Below are 21095 nucleotides of genomic sequence, written 5' to 3'. Positions count from 1 at the left end.
TTTAACCTTTATTTAACTAGGCAAGTCAGTTAAGAACAAATTCTTATTTTCAATGACAGCCTAGGAACAGTGGGTTAACTGCCTTGTTCAGGTGCAGAACGACAGATTTTTACCTTGTCAGCTCAGGGATTCGATCTTGCAACCCTATGGTTACTGGCCCAATGCTCTAACCATTAGGCTACCTGCCACTTTAAGAATCAATATAGTTCAACATCTGTTGTGCATGCTTTCTATCTGGTTTTGGTCATTTAAGTCGACAATTAACTGTTTTTCCATCCTGAAAATTATCACTTTGATGGCCAGCTTAAGAATTTTCTATACAGTAAAAACCTGTAATTAGTTCCAATGACTGTAATTTTCACCTTATTAAAGGGATAGGTCAAGATTTTGTCAATGAAGCCATTTATATAATTCCCCAGTGTCGCGTCTGGACTATCATTAAATGTGAAGACTTATTTTATCATATAAATTCTGTGTAATTATTACGTGATTAAAATAATAATGTAAACTTTAATTAACTAGGAAGTCAGGGCACCAAAAATACTATTTTTAAATTGTTTGCAGACCCCAGTTTGAAAACCCCTGTTATAATGCGTCAAGTCAAATTGCCTCTAAGGTATGCAAAACACTTACACGAATGTCAGCTATATTTGTCCCTCTTGAAACCCAATAAATCATCACCACAAAGACATCAACATACATTTATTTAAAATGTTTTTTAGGTGAAAGCTAATTTCATTTGGGATTATCAAAAACACATTCATTATGATCATTGTCAAGCCTGACAAATAAAACTGTAACGGTTGTCGTCGGATTGAGACCAAAACGCAGCGGGTATGTGTACTCATCTTCTTTTATTAAGGATGAAGGAAAAACCAAAATAAACATGTACACCAAAAGAACACAACGACAAATAAACAGTCCTGTAAGGCCATAAACTATAAATGGAACAAACACATACCCATATATAGGACTCTCAATCAGAGGCAATGAGAAAACACCTGCCTCCAATTGAGAGTCCAACCCCAATAAACTAGACATAGAAATACAAACATAGAACATTACCCAACAAACCGGAAATAATAAATCAAACACCCTACTAAATAAACCACCACCCCGAACCACATAAAACAAATACCCTCTGCCACGTCCTGACCAAACTACAATAACAAATTACCCTTATACTGGTCAGGACGTGACAAAAACTAAGGAAATTGAGGGCATCTCGACATAAGTAATTACACCAAGGTTATTATAGTTTTGTGTTTTAGTTATTTTTTCCCCCAAAAAATTCTAGTTTAGTTTCAGTTATTTTTTAAATTGGATTTACAAGTTTTTATTTCGTTTTAGTTGCGTTAAAATAATTATTTCATTTTTATATTATTTAGTTTCAGTTTTAATGTTCGGGACAGAAAGAATACATGGGAGGCTAGGAGCCATTTGTGATATCTGTTCTTACATCTTGCAATGGCTCACCAGCTGCTCCTTAGACTGTGGCTGTGTAAAGGGGAATCCAGGGATGCTGCCGTCGTATCCACAGAGCTCCTCAGATCCAGGCTGCTGAGCTGGGGCCCAGTGCTGGGGACTGTGTTGGACCAGCCTGACAGACAATACTGTAAGGAACATCAAAGGCTTGTGATGGGAACTAAAACTAGAACTAAAACCTGGGGTTGAACTATTGGCCAGGTAAGTAATGAGAATGAGCAATTGACAATTAACAGAGATTATAAACCGGGTGGTTCGAGCCCTGAATCCTGATTGGCTGAAAGCCGTGGTATATCACGGGTATGACAACAACAACAACACTTTTTACTGTTCTAATTACGCTGGTAACCAGTTTATAATAGTAATAAGGCACCTCTGGGGTTTGTGATATATGGCCAATATACCACGGCTAAGGGCTGTATCCAGGCATTCTGCGTTGCGTTGTGTCTATGTATGCCTCAACACTATACACGTCAGCTACTACAGCAACTGAAATCACTGCAACACTTAACAAAGAGCTGCAGTTAGTTCCAGAATGGGTAGCAAGGAATAAGTTAGTCCTTATTATTTCCAAAACTAAAAGCATTGTATTTGGGTTGAATCATGCACTAAACCCTAAACCTCAACTAGATCTCATAATGAATAATGTGGAAATGGAGCAAATTGAGGTGACTAAACTGCTTGGAGTAACCATGGATTGTAAACTGGTCAAAACATATTGATACAACAGTAGCTAAAATGGGGAGAAGTCTGTCCATAATAAAGCACTGCTCTGCCTTCTTAAAAGCACTATCAACAAGTCAGGTCCTAAGGCCCTATTTTTGTCACACCTAGACTACTGTTCAGTAGTGTGGTCAGGTGCCACAAAGAGGGACTTAGGAAAATTGCAGTTGGCTCAGAACAGGGCAGCACGGCTGGCCCTTAAAAGTACACGGAGAGCTAACATTAATGACATGCATGTCAATCTCTCATGGCTCGAAGTGGAGGAGAGATTGACTTCATCACTACTTGATTTTGTAAGAGGTGTTGACAAGCTGAATGTACCGAGCTGTCTGTTTAAAATACTTGCACACAGACACCCATGCATACCCCACAAGACATGCCACCAGAGGTCTCTTCACAGTCCCTAAGTCACACAGTACTACACAGAGCCATGACTACATGGAACTCTATTCCACATCAGGTAACTGATGCAAGCAGTAGAATCAGATTTAAAAAGCAGGTAACCTTATGGAACAACGGGGACTGTGAAGAGACACACACAAAGATACAGACAAATGCATACACATACATTTCGATATTGTTGTATGGTGGTATTAAACATTTTGTATTGTAGATATGTAGTGGTGTAATAATGTTACATGATGTACTGTTTTATCTTTTGTTTTATATGTGATGTAAATGCGTTAATATTTTGGACCCCAGGAAGAGTAGCTGTTGCCTTGGCAGCAGCTAATGGGGATCCTTAATAAATACAAATCCAACATGGTTGGGAACAGTCGGCTGCTGATCCTGGAACAGAACGTATTTAAACAACAAGGAGAATCAGATTCAGAAAGGACAGTTATTCAGGGTCTCTTCTTCAGTAAGCAATGGTGACATTATGTCGTTCTAATCCAAAAACGTGCTAAAGTTACTCATACACTTGGTGAATGCCCATGGTGTGCTGGGGGTTTTCCTTCTTTATTGACAGTGATGGGGGTGAGAGGTCCTCTTCAGATCATCTGTAAGGAGGGTATATCAACAGTCATTCATCAAATAATAATACTTAGCTATTTCAGTCATAGCCCTCATATTCTTTTGGTTAAAAATACTTGAACCCCAAATCATATTCACAGCTCAAGAAAAATATATTAGATTAAGTAAATGCACTTAGCCTGCTTGTTGACCTGTCGAAGTGTGCAGATCACTGAAGAACTGCTCAGAGCGCTCTGTCATGGAGCTCTATGCATCCACAATCCCTAAGGGAGGAGGGCAAACACTGTATCAATTTCAAACAGATAAACATCAGCTGCTACCCAACTAAAATGGTTGGGTTAGCTTTATTTCTGTGTAGAATTCATTTCTGCTAACTAGTCATAGCCCAGTAAAGGCTGCTGTCTCTCTGAGGCTGACGTCTGCTCCAGTCCAGGGGATTGGAATGTGTCGTTACCCACCTCCCTCTATGGACACAAGCAGAGGGAAACATTTTTAATGAGACTATGAAAGGTGAAATGTGCTGCTCAATAAAAACACAGCAGTGTATTGCTCCACTTTGATGATACAGTGCCATCTAGTGGGAGAAGATGTAGCCTTTCTTTAAATGGTCTATGGTAGTAGTAACAGAGTAATTGCAACAGTAACAACTTTGTATTAGGACTAACAAGTTAGACCTTCATTGGAAATTAGCCTAGTCATTGCTTTTTAATTGCATAGTAGTGGAGTTGAACAGAACTGTCCATACACCACTTCTGTAATAACAAAATCACCCGTTCACTCTCCTGATTATAGAGAATGGAAGGCCCTCCTAATATCCAGTGATCTGACAAGACTTGCAAGACAGCCGTTGGCTCGGTCTTGAAAAAGTCCTGTGTAAACAGTAGTGTGTTCTGCAGCTTGGCCTGGTTTGAGTTTGTGTCCTGTATAAACAGTAGTGTGTTCTGCAGCTTGGCCTGGTTTGAGCTTGTGTCCTGTATAAACAGCAGTGTGTTCTGCAGCTTGGCCTGGTTTGAGCTTGTGTCCTGTATAAACAGTAGTGTGTTCTGCAGCTTGGCCTGGTTTGAGCTTGTGTCCTGTATAAACAGTAGTGTGTTCTGCAGCTTGGCCTGGTTTGAGCTTGTGTCCTGTATAAACAGTAGTGTGTTCTGCAGCTTGGCCTGGTTTGAGCTTGTGTCCTGTATAAACAGTAGTGTGTTCTGCAGCTTGGCCTGGTTTGAGCTTGTGTCCTGTATAAACAGTAGTGTGTTCTGCAGCTTGGCCTGGTTTGAGCTTGTGTCCTGTATAAACAGTAGTGTGTTCTGCAGCTTGGCCTGGTTTGAGCTTGTGTCCTGTATAAACAGTAGTGTGTTCTGCAGCTTGGCCTGGTTTGAGCTTGTGTCCTGTATAAACAGTAGTGTGTTCTGCAGCTTGGCCTGGTTTGAGCTTGTGTCCTGTATAAACAGTAGTGTGTTCTGCAGCTTGGCCTGGTTTGAGCTTGTGTCCTGTATAAACAGTAGTGTGTTCTGCAGCTTGGCCTGGTTTGAGCTTGTGTCCTGTATAAACAGTAGTGTGTTCTGCAGCTTGGCCTGGTTTGAGCTTGTGTCCTGTATAAACAGTAGTGTGTTCTGCAGCTTGGCCTGGTTTGAGCTTGTGTCCTGTATAAACAGTAGTGTGTTCTGCAGCTTGGCCTGGTTTGAGCTTGTGTCCTGTATAAACAGTAGTGTGTTCTGCAGCTTGGCCTGGTTTGAGCTTGTGTCCTGTATAAACAGTAGTGTGTTCTGCAGCTTGGCCTGGTTTGAGCTTGTGTCCTGTATAAACAGTAGTGTGTTCTGCAGCTTGGCCTGGTTTGAGCTTGTGTCCTGTATAAACAGTAGTGTGTTCTGCAGCTTGGCCTGGTTTGAGCTTGTGTCCTGTATAAACAGTAGTGTGTTCTGCAGCTTGGCCTGGTTTGAACTTGTGTCCTGTATAAACAGTAGTGTGTTCTGCAGCTTGGCCTGGTTTGAACTTGTGTCCTGTATAAACAGTAGTGTGTTCTGCAGCTTGGCCTGGTTTGAGCTTGTGTCCTGTATAAACAGTAGTGTGTTCTGCAGCTTGGCCTGGTTTGAGCTTGTGTCCTGTATAAACAGTAGTGTGTTCTGCAGCTTGGCCTGGTTTGAACTTGTGTCCTGTATAAACAGTAGTGTGTTCTGCAGCTTGGCCTGGTTTGAGCTTGTGTCCTGTATAAACAGTAGTGTGTTCTGCAGCTTGGCCTGGTTTGAGCTTGTGTCCTGTATAAACAGTAGTGTGTTCTGCAGCTTGGCCTGGTTTGAGCTTGTGTCCTGTATAAACAGTAGTGTGTTCTGCAGCTTGGCCTGGTTTGAGCTTGTGTCCTGTATAAACAGTAGTGTGTTCTGCAGCTTGGCCTGGTTTGAGCTTGTGTCCTGTATAAACAGTAGTGTGTTCTGCAGCTTGGCCTGGTTTGAACTTGTGTCCTGTATAAACAGTAGTGTGTTCTGCAGCTTGGCCTGGTTTGAGCTTGTGTCCTGTATAAACAGTAGTGTGTTCTGCAGCTTGGCCTGGTTTGAGCTTGTGTCCTGTATAAACAGTAGTGTGTTCTGCAGCTTGGCCTGGTTTGAGCTTGTGTCCTGTATAAACAGTAGTGTGTTCTGCAGCTTGGCCTGGTTTGAGCTTGTGTCCTGTATAAACAGTAGTGTGTTCTGCAGCTTGGCCTGGTTTGAGCTTGTTTCCTGTATAAACAGTAGTGTGTTCTGCAGCTTGGCCTGGTTTGAGCTTGTGTCCTGTATAAACAGTAGTGTGTTCTGCAGCTTGGCCTGGTTTGAGCTTGTGTCCTGTATAAACAGTAGTGTGTTCTGCAGCTTGGCCTGGTTTGAGCTTGTGTCCTGTATAAACAGTAGTGTGTTCTGCAGCTTGGCCTGGTTTGAGCTTGTGTCCTGTATAAACAGTAGTGTGTTCTGCAGCTTGGCCTGGTTTGAGCTTGTGTCCTGTATAAACAGTAGTGTGTTCTGCAGCTTGGCCTGGTTTGAGCTTGTGTCCTGTATAAACAGTAGTGTGTTCTGCAGCTTGGCCTGGTTTGAGCTTGTGTCCTGTATAAACAGTAGTGTGTTCTGCAGCTTGGCCTGGTTTGAGCTTGTGTCCTGTATAAACAGTAGTGTGTTCTGCAGCTTGGCCTGGTTTGAGCTTGTGTCCTGTATAAACAGTAGTGTGTTCTGCAGCTTGGCCTGGTTTGAGCTTGTGTCCTGTATAAACAGTAGTGTGTTCTGCAGCTTGGCCTGGTTTGAGCTTGTGTCCTGTATAAACAGTAGTGTGTTCTGCAGCTTGGCCTGGTTTGAGCTTGTGTCCTGTATAAACAGTAGTGTGTTCTGCAGCTTGGCCTGGTTTGAACTTGTGTCCTGTATAAACAGTAGTGTGTTCTGCAGCTTGGCCTGGTTTGAACTTGTGTCCTGTATAAACAGTAGTGTGTTCTGCAGCTTGGCCTGGTTTGAACTTGTGTCCTGTATAAACAGTAGTGTGTTCTGCAGCTTGGCCTGGTTTGAGCTTGTGTCCTGTATAAACAGTAGTGTGTTCTGCAGCTTGGCCTGGTTTGAGCTTGTGTCCTGTATAAACAGTAGTGTGTTCTGCAGCTTGGCCTGGTTTGAGCTTGTGTCCTGTATAAACAGTAGTGTGTTCTGCAGCTTGGCCTGGTTTGAACTTGTGTCCTGTATAAACAGTAGTGTGTTCTGCAGCTTGGCCTGGTTTGAGCTTGTGTCCTGTGATAAGGGATGGTGTGGAGGTCTGACAGAGGGTGACTTTCACAGATTCCACTGCCTCACCTGAGGAAAACGGGTTCAGCATTATTTTTTATTTTAATCTTATGATGTGACTGATATGCCAATATTAGTCTAGAGCACAGTTACATGCACAAGGCATAATGTTAATATAATAGTTTGTTTAAAACATTTACATGCTTTGCAAGAAGAACGATTTCCCTAATAATCTTGTTTACATGGGCACATCTGAAGTCAGGCTTCTGATGGGGCTTTTGATGAATGCAGAAAATTGGCAATGACCATGTTATTTTTGCGAATACTTTTTTATTCTGAGTTCGGACGTTACATTTTAGTCATTTAGCAGACGCTCTTATCCAGAGCGACTTACAGTAGTGAATGCATAGATTTCATTATTATTCTTTTTTTCCGTACTGGTCCCCCGTGGGAATCGAACCCACAACCCTGGCACTGCAAACACCATGCTCTACCAACTGAGCAACATGGGACATATAATGTTTGTATGTGAAAACTATTTATAAGATGCATACTTAAAGTTTTTCCAAACTCACTTCACTGCTTGCTGACTATACACTGTACTGCAATATTGTAGCGGGTTTACTAACGCGTTAGCTCTGGTAGCAATATTGACTATGATGTTAGCTAATATAGTGACAATGATGTAGGCTGTGTGCAGCAGTTAGTGGTTATGATATGAGGGTTTGGCTTGGAAAGTTTTTTTTGACTGGTCACAGACAGCTGATGTGTTGTGCACTGAAGTCCAAAAGTGAAGGGAAAAGGTGAGAAGAGGAGAGTATGTAGATGCGAGAAGCATATGACAAATAAAGTTTGATTTGAAACACAGTTCATTTTCATAGCAGCTACAGACAGCATGGTCACTTTGCTCGTTAATTCTTACAAGCCCTTAACCAACAGTGCAGTTCAAGAAGAGTTAAGAAAATATTTACCAAATAAACTAAAGTAAAAAATAATAAAAAGTAACACAATAAAATAACAATAACGAGGCTATATACAGGGGGTGCCGGTACCGAGTCAATGTGCAGGGGTACAGGTTAGTCGAGGTAATTTGTACATGTAGGTGGGGGCGACGTGACTATGCATAGATAATAAACAGCGAGTAGCAGCGAGTAGTAACAGTTTACAAAACAAATGGAGGGGGTTGAGTGTCAATGTAAATAGTCCGGGGGCCATTTGATCAGGAGTGTATTCATTCCGACGATTATGTTGAAAAATATTTCTTAAACGGAAGAAAACGGAACGAAACGGGGACAAACCCTGTATTTGTCCAATAGAAACTCTAGTTCGCGACACTTGGACTAATGATTACACCCTAGATCATCTAGATGCAGGCTAAATAGTGTGCAAGGTGGAATTGAATGTGTCACTGTCTGTCACCTTGATTAGTAAAAATTGTGTCTCAACCTGTGCATCTACGTTGTAAACTTTCATTCATATGCTAGGTTGTAGCAACCTCATGATGGGTATAGGGGAAAACTCAAGTACAATGTAATAACCTAAACCTATCGATGTTACATTGAACTGGGTGAATGGAATATGAATGAGTCATCCAATATGCTGTAATAGAAATAAGGCCATGCTTATAAAAAAAATGGAGTCCTCCCTAATCTTAAACGTCACCAACCGCCACTGCAAGCAGAGTAAGCTGTTTACATGACTAATGCCATACTCTGCCTTCTGACATAATCAGTTTAATATTGAATTATTAGTTTGCATGTAAAAATACTCTGGCATCAGTTATTTTGCATTCAACTGACATAGCTAGCGAGCTTGCTATCTACATCCAGTCCTCTGTGGGGCTGTAGCCTGTGTCTCAGTGTTGTCCCTCTCCTTGAACTGTACAGTAGGTTTGCTGTAACAACGCATCACGGTACAACACATTTGATTAGATACTGTTGTGATGTTAGTTACCCATAATGCAGGTCATCACTAGTTACCATAGCCACAAAGTCATAAACCTGCCTATTTCTTCAATTTATCTTCTTTTAAAATCAGATTTTAACATAACCCTAACCTCAACCAAAGACATTACAGTATGAAGATAGGCTAAAACTGCTTCTCCAATAGAAATCCCCGATCACATGGCGATCTTGGCTAGCTAAGCTCATGCGCAGAACCTAGTCATTGGGTCTAATGGTCTTCTCGCGTCAAAATCAAAGGCATTTCTTCGATATAAAGTTGTTTTTGACCAAAATGAAAACGTGCCAGTTTGTCGCCTTGAGACAATTGAGACATGGATTGTGTATGTTTGCCATTCAGAGTGTGAATGGGCAAGACAAAATATTTAAGTGCCTTTGAACGGGGTATGGTAGTAGGAGCCAGGCCCAGCAGTTTGAGTGTTTCAAGAACTACAACGCTGCTGGGTTTTTCACACTCAGCAGTTTCTGTGTGTATCCAGAATGGTCCACCACCCAAAGGGCATTCAGCCAACTTGACACAACCTTGGGAAGTATTGGAGTCAACATGGGCCAGCATCCATGTGGAACAAATTCGACACCTTGTAGAGTCCATGCCATGAAAAAATGAGGCTGTTCTGAGGGCAAAAGGGGTGCAACTCAATATTAGGAAGAAGTTTGTACACTCAGTGTACATTTAGGTTTCAAAACTGTGATTTGTCAGGAAGTCAGTATTCTATTTTTAATTCAAATGATAAGGAGTGACATAACACATGCCCCAGGTCAATATATTATCCCCTTTACTGATTGTCTGTATGATGTGCAATGACTATCTAATATAATGGGTATTTTTTTTATTTTACCAGGTGACTGAGAACACATTCTCATTTACAGCAACAACCTGGGGAATAGTTTCAGAGGAGGGGGATGAATGAGCCAATTGTAAGCTGGGGATGATTAGGTGGCCATGATGGTATGAGGGCCAGATTGGGAATTCAGCCAGGACACCAGGGTTAACACCCCTACTCTTACGATAAGTGCCATGGGATCTTTAATGACCTCAGAGAGTCAGGACACCCGTTTAACATCCCATCCAAAAGACAGCACCCTACACAGGGCAGCATCCCAATCACTGCCCTGGGGAATTGGGATATTTTTTTAGACCAGAGGAAAGAGTGTCTCCTACTGGCCCTCCAACACCACTTCCAGCAGCATCTGGTCTCTCATCCAGGGGCTGACCAGGACCAACCCTGCTTAGCTTCCGAAGCAAGCCAGCAGTGGGATGCAGGGTGGTATGCTGCTGGGTTTATTCCTTGTTAGTTTATGAATACTGGTACTTGTGAAATTTAGACAAGGTCAATGCAAAGTTTTTCATTGTGCCATCATAAAGGACAATCTGTGCTTGTAAAAGCTTAGATATTTCTGAGTATTCATCCACTGCTTACTAGCAGGAGGAGATTAGTTTATCTAGAATTAAACCTGTCCATCCGTGGTGACATAATCATGGCACTGCAGGTGGCGGGGGGTGGAGGAGGGGGGGTCACAGTCATAATGATATGCATACTCCCGTGTTGAACGGTGCTGAGCTGTGTGGGCGAGCTGCTACTCTGTATTCCAGTCATGGCTCGTTTGCATTGAGATGTGTCCCAGCCAGTCCAGTGTGATTGGCTGACCACATTACTGTGAGTTGCACCCCATTATCATTAAATGGTGCCAGTCATGAAGTCATATACTCCTCTGTGTCCCTGTAATTACTCTCCCACTGTTGTGCTCCAGGCAATTACTGCCTGCTGCCAGAATGCCTCATCGTCCATTAACCACTGATAACGGACATCACAACAACAAAACAAAATAAGAGGGACTTACACAAGATTTACAAACATATCATTATTAGAATTTTTAATAAATGGGAACCTTCAGTACTGTAAAAGCCCTGGTTCATTTGATATTGGTAATAGTGGTTAAATGTGAAGCAATTCTGCAAATGATTCATGTGCGTATGGGACCAGAGCTCTGAGAGCTTGTTTGCGGACTAAAAGGGTAAACTAAAGAAATAGCCCCACAGTGGACGTGTCGTAATACCCATAAAACGTAGAGGTCAAACCTGGAAATGGTTCTAATCATTTTTTCACCATTCATTTTTCCCATAAGGGATTTTAGAACCACTTCTAACAAGGTCTGTGTTTCATGTAGACCTTCCCTGGTGTGACGTTTTGATAACCGTGTAAATCTCTCTCGAACCAGGTGACTTTTATGTATTCGGCTCTATTTCCTCTCAGATTTGAAAATGTTAATTAGCATCAAAGTAGACATTTTGCAAGACTATAAATCTCTGCAAGCTCCGGCACCTTTGCTGTCAGCTAGCTAGCTTCTAGCTACCTTGATCCAAAACAAAAGATACATTGAAAATGTTAATTTACTTTTCCATATTTAACTAATATTTGTTGGCTTATTTATGGTTTGGTCTTGTGTCTTCTACAGAATACTATCCTAGTAGCAGTCAGATATTTACATTATTCCATTAATAGTAGGCAATTGTTTTGCAAAAAAAGCTAGCTAGCTACCTAGATGAAATTAGCAACATGCCCTTATTTTACCAGATCCCCTTCACTTTCAGCCGGTGGAGGTCTATATTTAATTCCTTATAATGTCTGCCAGCTATATGAACGAGGTGAAATCTATTTCAATTCATGGTGTCAGAATGCAATGCTATATTAACGAAATTCAGAACTAACTTGTTGACATGTTCTGTTGCAGATTCAAAGCCAGATTGATTGCAGAATCATGAATGAATAAGCATATTTATTTGACAAGAATGCACCTAGTCACCCATCAATCACGTCAAACACCCAAACTCCAACAATTACATTATTTAAAATAAATGTAAATAGTAAACAATGCATAAAATATTCATTTTATACATAACATACAAACATGTGACTTGAAGTAAAGATTCAATCATTTTATTCACTAATGCCTCAAACCGGGGACATTGAAGGGCACCATATTAATCATTATTAATAACCGAGAGCGCTTTTCCATGTTAGGAATTAGACCAGCACAAATAACACAACACGTAAAACAGCATATTGTAATTTTTGGTGGGTCAGTTACAAATGGAGAAATAACTGGATGCTTAAAGTAGGTTTAATATAAAATACTATTCCAGCAGAATGAGAAACACACTTAAGACTCAAAACAAGGAAGCCATGCCTAAATGCAGCTATATCAATACACTTCTTGTCAATTTAACAGGTCCATATTGCTGATGTCAATTGTGAGCAGCACATTTACCACTGCATTCAGTTTGAACCCCGGAATAAGAGGAGTACAGCATTACATAGGCGAAAAAAGGTAGCAACAACAGTACACCACAACACTTTTAATGCACTTACAGATGGGCTGCGGTAAGCGGCGATTAAATGACAACATTTGAACTGACAACCTGGAACGCTGTTCTCTACACACGGTAGACAGATTTTCTCATGGTTCAATTGCCGTTTACCACGGCCCGTGTGTAAGTACCTTTAAACGTGTTACTGAGTCTAGATGTTATCAAGTCAGGAGAATAACAAGTGAAGGAAGTAGCATAGGGTAAATGGGTGAAGGTAGGGTGGGTTTATAGAGATAAGATGGATAGTTCCAAAGCGCAACTCAATATTAGGAAGGTGTTCTTAATGTTTTGTACACTCAGTGTATGTCTGCCGCAAAGAGACAAGAGAGAGCATGAGAAAATGAGTTTTGATCAGTCATGGAAATAAAAGTGCTGAAAGCATGTTGACTCACTATTTAAAAAGAAGATGGAAAACAAGCTATAGGATGAAAAATACAGACTACCCACCCCCCCAGCCCTCACCCATAGACACAAACAAACAAACATTATCAAGAACGCCTAGCTTCACCATCAAAGTTAGCTGGCTAGTTAACTATCAAGCTAGACTGTTGGCTTATAAAAGCCAAAGAAATCTAAACTCGTTTTTATGAATTTCTCATGCATTTCAATGGCTAGACAAATAGATGGCTTATGTAGCCATCTAGCAAGGCTAATGTTGCTAACTAGATAACTATGAGCTAGAGATTTTTAGCTTTGCCTTGATTCGGCAGGCTCATCCAGATCATCATGGCCCTGGTGAGTGACTTGAAGCTTGAGACAGGCATTTGGTGTTCTGTATGATAGACACATTAGCAGCTAATTAGCATTAGCAAATACAGGTGAATATATTGATAAAAGCCACTTTGTCCAAGAGAGATTTACACGGTTATCAAAACATCACACCAGGGGTAGTCTACACGAAACACAGCCCTTATTTGAAATGTTTCTAAAATCCCCTATAGGAAAAATGACCATGTTTGACCGCTAGGTTTTATGGGTATTAAGACTCATACTGTGGTAAACTATATCATGTCTCTAATATGATCCATTTCATACCCTGTAGAGGGCGATGTCGTGTGACTTTAAAATAACTATTTTAGATAAGAATGAACTGTAAAAGTCAATAACAAATGGAAATGTCTTACACAAGAAGTTAACCAGGACACTGTGTTCATGCTGCGGCTGAGCTAAGTGCTCCAACCGTGTTAAAACTAATTTCAAATCCCATCTGGAGTAGCTGAATGTATTGATCTCATCATAGTTTTACAGGGTGTAGAAATACTGTGGGTCCTTCACTGCTAGATGGGAACCTTGTTTTTACCATATGATATTGCTCTTTCTAATTTCCTCTGAACTAAAATTCACTGTGGGCTCCCCTGCTGTGGAGCTGCAGGCGTCACACTGGGTCTACGGAGACCAGTCCAAGTAGGCTACAGTACATGGAAAGAAAAATAAACCAAAGCCAATGTAAATATACATCAAATGTTTGTATAAGTCACGTAAGGTGTTCTCTGACTAGTTTGGTTCCCATTTAATACAGAACATACCATCATTTGTACAGTTGGTTTTATTGCAATCACCATCATCATTCATAATTTCATGACATTAAATCTTTCCACCTTCTTTCTTTTAAGGTGCCCAGGGCAAGGTAAATGCCACAAAAAGAGATGGAATCCCCCTCTACCTCTCAATTTAAGATATGATTTAATATCCACTATATGATTCTAAAATACTGACTCTGATTTAAACTTTTGTCTGTGGGCTAGGCGTACTGCCTGACAGGGACACCTCTAATATTCTTCATTTGAAATCATGTTTGATAAGCAGTAAGCAGGACTGGGAAACATACTCCATGGAGGAGATTGTGATGGACAGTGAAGGGTCAGGGTGGGTGATAGGATCAGGCTGAGAGGGGATGCCTGTCACAGCAGGTGGCAGTGAGATATTGAAGGTGGGAGGTCGCCGTGCTGATAAAGAGACACAGAGGGTCGATTGTTCCCACCATCCTGCCGATAGCAGGTGGATGCCATTAAGATAAAGAGGATTAGGCCTGGCACAGGGAGAGGGCTGTACTGGCTGTCCTGGCTGCCATGCTCTGATGGACAGGACAGCAGGAGAGATCATACTGGGTGAGAGACAGAGTCCAAGAGGAGGTATGCAGAGACACAGTCTCCAAAATAGGTTTGCAGATACTCTACCTTTCAGCATCAACACAGGAACCACAAATGCATTAAGTGATCAAAGACACTAAAGGCTGTATACAATCCACACTGAACAGTGTCAGGGCAAAACAGAATCCTTCCTAGGTTGTAGAAACACGTGTTCTTTGAGTTCCCTTTTTCCTTCACACAATAAAAATGCTTCTAATCAACTGAGGGGATCGAAATGTGCAGCCATTCCAGGATGGGAGGAATATTGTTTTGTCTTCCTCCATAAAAATCCAGGTACTGGCATTATCTATCATTCTATAGAGCGCTGAGTGTCAGAGAGGGATTATGTTAAGAGCACAATGAGAAAAACAGAACCATGGCAACGGAGCACTCTTTAGCTAGTATTTAGGTGTGCAGGGCACCGATGATGGTTTTCCTGGAATGGAGTGAGTGCTTATCTGTGTATAATCATTGTAGACCCTTAGTATTCCAGGAAAGGATCTCCCCATATGCTATCCAGGCAGATCCCCCGTGATACAAGTCAGTATTCGACATCCATCCATATCTGAGGACGTCAGGAGATGATGTGGAAACCGGCCACTAGAGGCAACAGTGGGCACTGATACCTTGAAGTAGGTTTAGGTTTAGCCAAAGTATTGTGGACAGGGATGGCGGATGGTGTAAGCATCTGCCTCTAGTTCCAAAGATTACATTTTCAAATCTAGTGATAGAAAGTTGTTTTTGATATTTTAGTTTTAAGCCTATCCCAAAACTTAAAGGGAAATGTCAAAATGTCACTCGTACCCATAAACGCGTTGAAAATGTCAGATTTGGGCACTGATATGTAGCTAAACTGGAATGCTGCGGATGTATAGTAACATGCTATTAATGACGTCAGACCTCAAGCTCTGCGCTTTACAATGTATGGGTTTTGACTGACAGCCGTTCTGAATTTGGGCACCATGAATGACAAGAAGTTGCCTTCATCCCTCCGCTAATCGTGCAACTCTTGCATATTTTGAAATTATGTAAATTAAGAGGACTCTATGTATTTTGAAAGATAAGACGATGATTATAAATACAGCTTTGATGTCATACAGGCAAGTCAAATACCCTTGAGTCCAAATGTGCACTTCAAATTTCCGTATCATAAAACTCATGTCATATACAGTTTCAACGTTTATGATCACTATGTTTGATGTACAACTGCAAGATGACATGACATCAAACCTTGTGTTGTTCTGAACAGAATGAGCCTGTTTGTCTATTTTGAAGAAAATTTGTCACAGAACACACACCTGAATGCACTCATGACTCTTTTCGATGCGCGCCAAAATTGCGATCTGTTTCTCTAAATTGCCTTGTGAAAGCCTAACACTGTAAGATCGTATTTTATAACTTAGGTAGTCATGTTGGCAATAGAACAAGTTTTCAATTATTTATTTTTATTATTTAACCTTTATTTAACTAGGTAAGTCAGTTAAGAACAAATTCTTATTTACAATGACAGCCTACCAAAAGGCAAAAGGCCTCCTGCAGGGACAGGGGTTGGGATTAAAAATGTTAAAAAAATATAGGACAAAACACACATCACGACAACACTACATAAAGAGAGACCTAAGACAACAACATAGCAAGGCAGCAACACATGACAACACAACATGATAGCAACACAACATGACAACAACATGGTAGCAACACAACATGGCAGCAGCACAATGTAGTAGCAGCACAAAACATGGTACAAACATTATTGGGAACAGACAACAGCACAAAGGGCAAGAAGGTAGAGACAACAATACGTCATGCAAAGCAGCCACAACTGTCAGTAAGAGTGTCCATGATTGAGTCTTTGAATGAAGAGATTGAGATAAAACTGTCCAGTTTGAGTGTTTGTTGCAGCTCGTTCCAGTCGCGAACTGCAGCGAACTGAAAAGACGAGCGACCGAGGGATGTGTGTGCTTTGGGGACCTTTAACAGAATGTGACTGGCAGAATGGGTGTTGTATGTGGAGGATGAGGGCTGCAGTAGATATGTCAGATAGGGGGGAGTGAGGACTAAGAGGGTTTTATAAATAAGCATCAACCAGTGGGTCTTGAGACGGGTATACAGAGATGATCAGTTTATAGAGGAGTATAGAGTGCAGTGATGTCTCCTATAAGGAGCATTGATGGCAAATCTGATGGCAGAATGGTAAAGCACATCTAGCCGCTCGATTGCACCCTTACCTGCCGATCTATAAATTATATCTCCGTAATCTAGCATGGGTAGGATGGTCATCTGAATCTGGGTTAGTTTGGCAGCTGGGGTGAAAGAGGAGCTATTACAGTAGAGGAAACCAAGTCTAGGTTTAACTTTAACCTGCAGCTTTGATATGTGCTGAGAGAAGGGCAGTGTACCGTCTAGCCATATACCCAAGTACTTGTATGAGGTGAGGTCCTTAAGCTCCAAACCCTTGGAGGTAGTAATCACACCGGTGGGGAGAGGGGCATTCTTCTTACCAAACCACATTGCCTTTGTTTTGGAGGTGTTCAGAACAAGGTTAAGGGCAGAGAAAGCTTGTTGGACACTAAGAAAGCTTACGTACAAATGATCCCTACCTGACCCAGATTGGGATTAATAATGGCCCGTTTTTGCATATTGCGTAAACAATAACAGTAATTGTGTAATAATATATATTATATGCCATTTAGCAGATGCTATTATCCAAAGAGACTTACAGTCATGCTGCATACATTTTACGTACAGTATCAGTCAAAAGTCTGGACACACCTACTCATTCAAGGGTTTTTATTTATTTTTACTATTTTCTACATTATAGAATAGTAGTGAAGACATCAAAACTATGAAATAACACATATGAAACCATGTAGCAACCAAAAAGTGCTAAATAAATTCTTCAAAGTAGCCACCCTGTAATGGGAATTTTAATGTTTGTGCTTTTCTTATAACTCATTTCTGTGTTCTATTTATGTGCTGTTCTATAAACCAATTTCTGTGTTCATGCAAGTGGCTGACTGTACAAATCACACCTATCAATAGCTGCAATTTGGCAGTACGGCCAGATGTTGTTTTGAGAACGAACGATATCTCAGTTTCAAGGTCTCAGCTAAGAGAGGAGAAGCCTCGTGAGGTGTTGGTCAGTCACATGAATGAAACAAAACGGTAATGATTAATTAATTATGCTAAATCATGCAAATATAACTTGTTTGTGTATAGCCATATATAAGACAACTGCTGCGTCTGCCCAGGCAGAGCTCCTGATTGACATGTGTACTATGGTGCATTGAGTTGGTTGGAACCTCTCCAGCGCGCTGACATGTAAACAATGATTCATTTAAGATTGACCTCGAGTGTCCCTGTATAAGAAGTTTTCCACAACAACCCTTTGCCTTGATGACAGCTTTGCACACTCTTGGCATTCTCTCAACCAGCTTCATGAGCTAGTCACCTGGAATGCATTTCAATTAACCTCTTACATCTAGATGTTCCGCTAGCGGAACACCGCTCCAATATCTAATGATAGGGCGTGGCGCGAATTACAAATTCCTCGAAAATCCGAAAACTTCAATTTTTCAAACATATGACTATTTTACACCATTTTAAAGACAAGACTCTCCTTTCTCTAACCACACTGTCCGATTTCAAAAAGGCTTTACAACGAAAGCAAAACATTAGATTATGTCAGGAGAGTATCCAGCCAGAAATAATCAGACAGCCATTTTTCAAGCTAGCATATAATGTCACAAAAACCAAAACCACAGCTAAATGCAGCACTAACCTTTGATGATCTTCATCAGATGACACTCCTAGGACATTATGTTATACAATACATGCATGTTTTGTTCAATCAAGTTCATATTTATATCAAAAAACAGCTTTTTACATCAGCATGTGACGTTCAGAACTAGCATTCCCACCGAACACTTCCGGTGAATTTACTAAATTACTCACGATAAACGTTCACAAAAAACATAACAATTATTTTAAGAATTATAGATACAGAACTCCTTTATGCAATCGCGGTGTCCGATTTTAAAATAGCTTTTCGGTGAAAGCACATTTTGCAATATTCTGAGTAGATAGCCCGGCCATCACAGGCTAGCTATTTTGACACTCACCAAACTCAGATTTACTATAAGAAAAATTGGATTACCTTTGCTGTTCTTCATCAGAATGCACTCCCAGGACTTCTACTTCAACAACAAATGTTGGTTTGGTTCCAAATAATCCATAGTTATATCCAAATAGCGGCGTTTTGTTCGCGCGTTCAAGACACTATCTGAAGGGTAACGAAGGGTGACGCGCCGGCGCGTTTCGTGACAAAAAAATTCATAATATTCCGTTACCGTACTTCGAAGCATGTCAAAAGCTCTTTAAAATCAATTTTTATGCGATTTTTCTCGTAAAATAGCGACAATATTCCGACCGGGAGACGTCGTTTTCGTTCAAAGGCTGAAAATGTAAAATGGACTCTTCACGTGCACGCGCGAACCTGTCTCATTGTTCTCAGATCGACCACTATCCAAATGTGCTACTGTTTTTCAGCCATGGACTGCAGAGTCATCATTCAACGTTCTGGCGCCTTCTGAGAGCCTATGGGAGCCTTAGAAAGTGTCACGTTACAGCAGAGATCCTCTGTTTTCAATAAAGAGGCTAAAGAAGGCCAAGAAATGGTCAGAGAGGGCACTTCCTGTTTGGAATCTTCTCAGGTTTTGGCCTGCCATATGAGTTCTGTTATACTCACAGACATCATTCAAACAGTTTTAGAAACTTTAGGGTGTTTTCTATCCAAATCAAACAATTATATGCATATTCTAGTTTCTGGGCAGGAGTAATAAACAGATTAAATCGGGTACGTTTTTCATCCGGCCGTGAAAGTACTGCCCCCTATCCATAACAGGTTAACAGATGTGCTTTGTTAAATGTCAATTTGTGGAATTTCTTTCCTTCTTAATGCATTTAAGCCAATCAGTTGTGTTTTGGCAAGGTAGGGGTGGTAAAAGACCAAGTCCATATTATGGCAAGAACAGCTCAAATAAGCAAAGAGAAATGACAGTCCATCATTACTTTAAGACATGAAGGTCAGTCAATGCTGAAAATTTCAAGAACTTTAATAGTTTCTTCAAGTGCAGTCACAAAAACTATCAAGCGCTATGATGAAACTGGCTCTCACGAGGACCGCCACAGGAATGGAAGACCCAGAGCTACCTCTGCTGCAGAGGATAAGTTCATTAGAGTTACCAGCCTCAAAAATTGCAGCCCAAATAAATGCTTCACAGAGTTCAAGTAACAGACATCAACTGTTCAGAGGAGAAAGCCTGAATCAGGTCTTCATGGTCGAATTGCTGCAAAGAAACCAATACTAAAAGGACACCAATAAGAAGAAGAGACTTGCTTGGGCTAAGAAACACGAGCAATGGATATTAGACTGGTGGAAATCTGTCCTTTGGTCTGATGAGTCCAAATTTGAGATTTTTGGTTCCATCCGCCATGTGTCTTTGTGAGACGCAGAGAAGGTGAATGGATTATCTCGGTATGTGTGGTTCCCACTGTGAAGCATGGAGGAAGAGGTGTGATGGTGTGGGGGTGCTTTTCTGGTGACACTGTATGTGATTTATTTAGAATTCAAGGCACACTTAACCAGCATGGCTACCACAGCAGTCTGCAGCGGCACGCAATCCCATCTGGTTTGTGCTTAGCGGGACTATCATTTCTTTTTCAACAGGACAATGACCAAACACACCTCCAGGCAGTGTAAGGGCTATTTGACCAAGAAGGAGAGTGATGGAGTGCTGCATCAGATGACCTGGCCTCCACAATCACCTGACCTCAACCCAATTGAGATGGTTTGGGATGAGTTGAACCGCAGAGTGAAGGAAAAGCAGCCAACAAGTGCTCAGTACTCGTTCAAAACTGTTGGAAAAGCGTTCCAGGTGAAGCTGGTTGAGAGAATACAGAGAGTGTGCAAAGCTGTCATCAAGGTAAAGGGTGGCTACTTTGAAGAATCACATATATAAAATATATATAAAATATAGTTTGATTTGTTTAGCACTTTTTTGGTTACTACATGGTTCCATATAGTTTTGATGTCTTCACTATTATTCTACAATGTAGAAAATAGTAAAACAAAATGAAGAAAAACCCTTGAATGAGTAGGTGTTTCCAAACTTTTGAATGGCACTGTATGGTGGAGATGTAGGGTTGTGTTCCAAACAAAACAACTACAAGTGTGCTTGCTCTAGTTTCTTAACAGCACAGGACAGCACCTTACAGTTGAAGACTATTCTTTGAGTCATAAAAGTGCATTGAAATGACTTAGGAACTGTGCACACTTTGAAAAGGTGTCTGGCCATGTGGAGACACCAGTTAGTCCTCTCATTCAAACCCTTGTCATTTGTCTTATGTTGCATCTACCCACCTTTTCCAGGAATATTCTTATCATGTTACTGAATGTATCAAGAGGATTTTCAGATTTCGTTATCAACAAATGCAGTGAAAAGTACAGTACATGTAAAATGTATTTAATAGTATTTATTTCACCTTCATTTAACCAAGTAGGAAAGTTGAGAACAAGTTCTTGTTTACAATTGCGACCTGGCCAAGCAAAGCAGTTCGACACATATAACAACACAGAGTTACACATGGAGTAAAACAAACATAGTCAATAATACAGTAGAAAAATAAGTCTATATACAATGTGAGAAAATGAGGTGAGATAAGGGAGGTAAAG

The sequence above is a fragment of the Salmo salar genome, chromosome 12, assembly GCF_965601325.2.
Source record: "Salmo salar chromosome 12, fSalSal1, whole genome shotgun sequence".
NCBI classification, from domain to species: domain Eukaryota; kingdom Metazoa; phylum Chordata; class Actinopteri; order Salmoniformes; family Salmonidae; genus Salmo; species Salmo salar.
The sequence above is the reverse complement of the archived record's forward strand: the minus strand, read 5'-3'. Positions refer to the sequence as shown.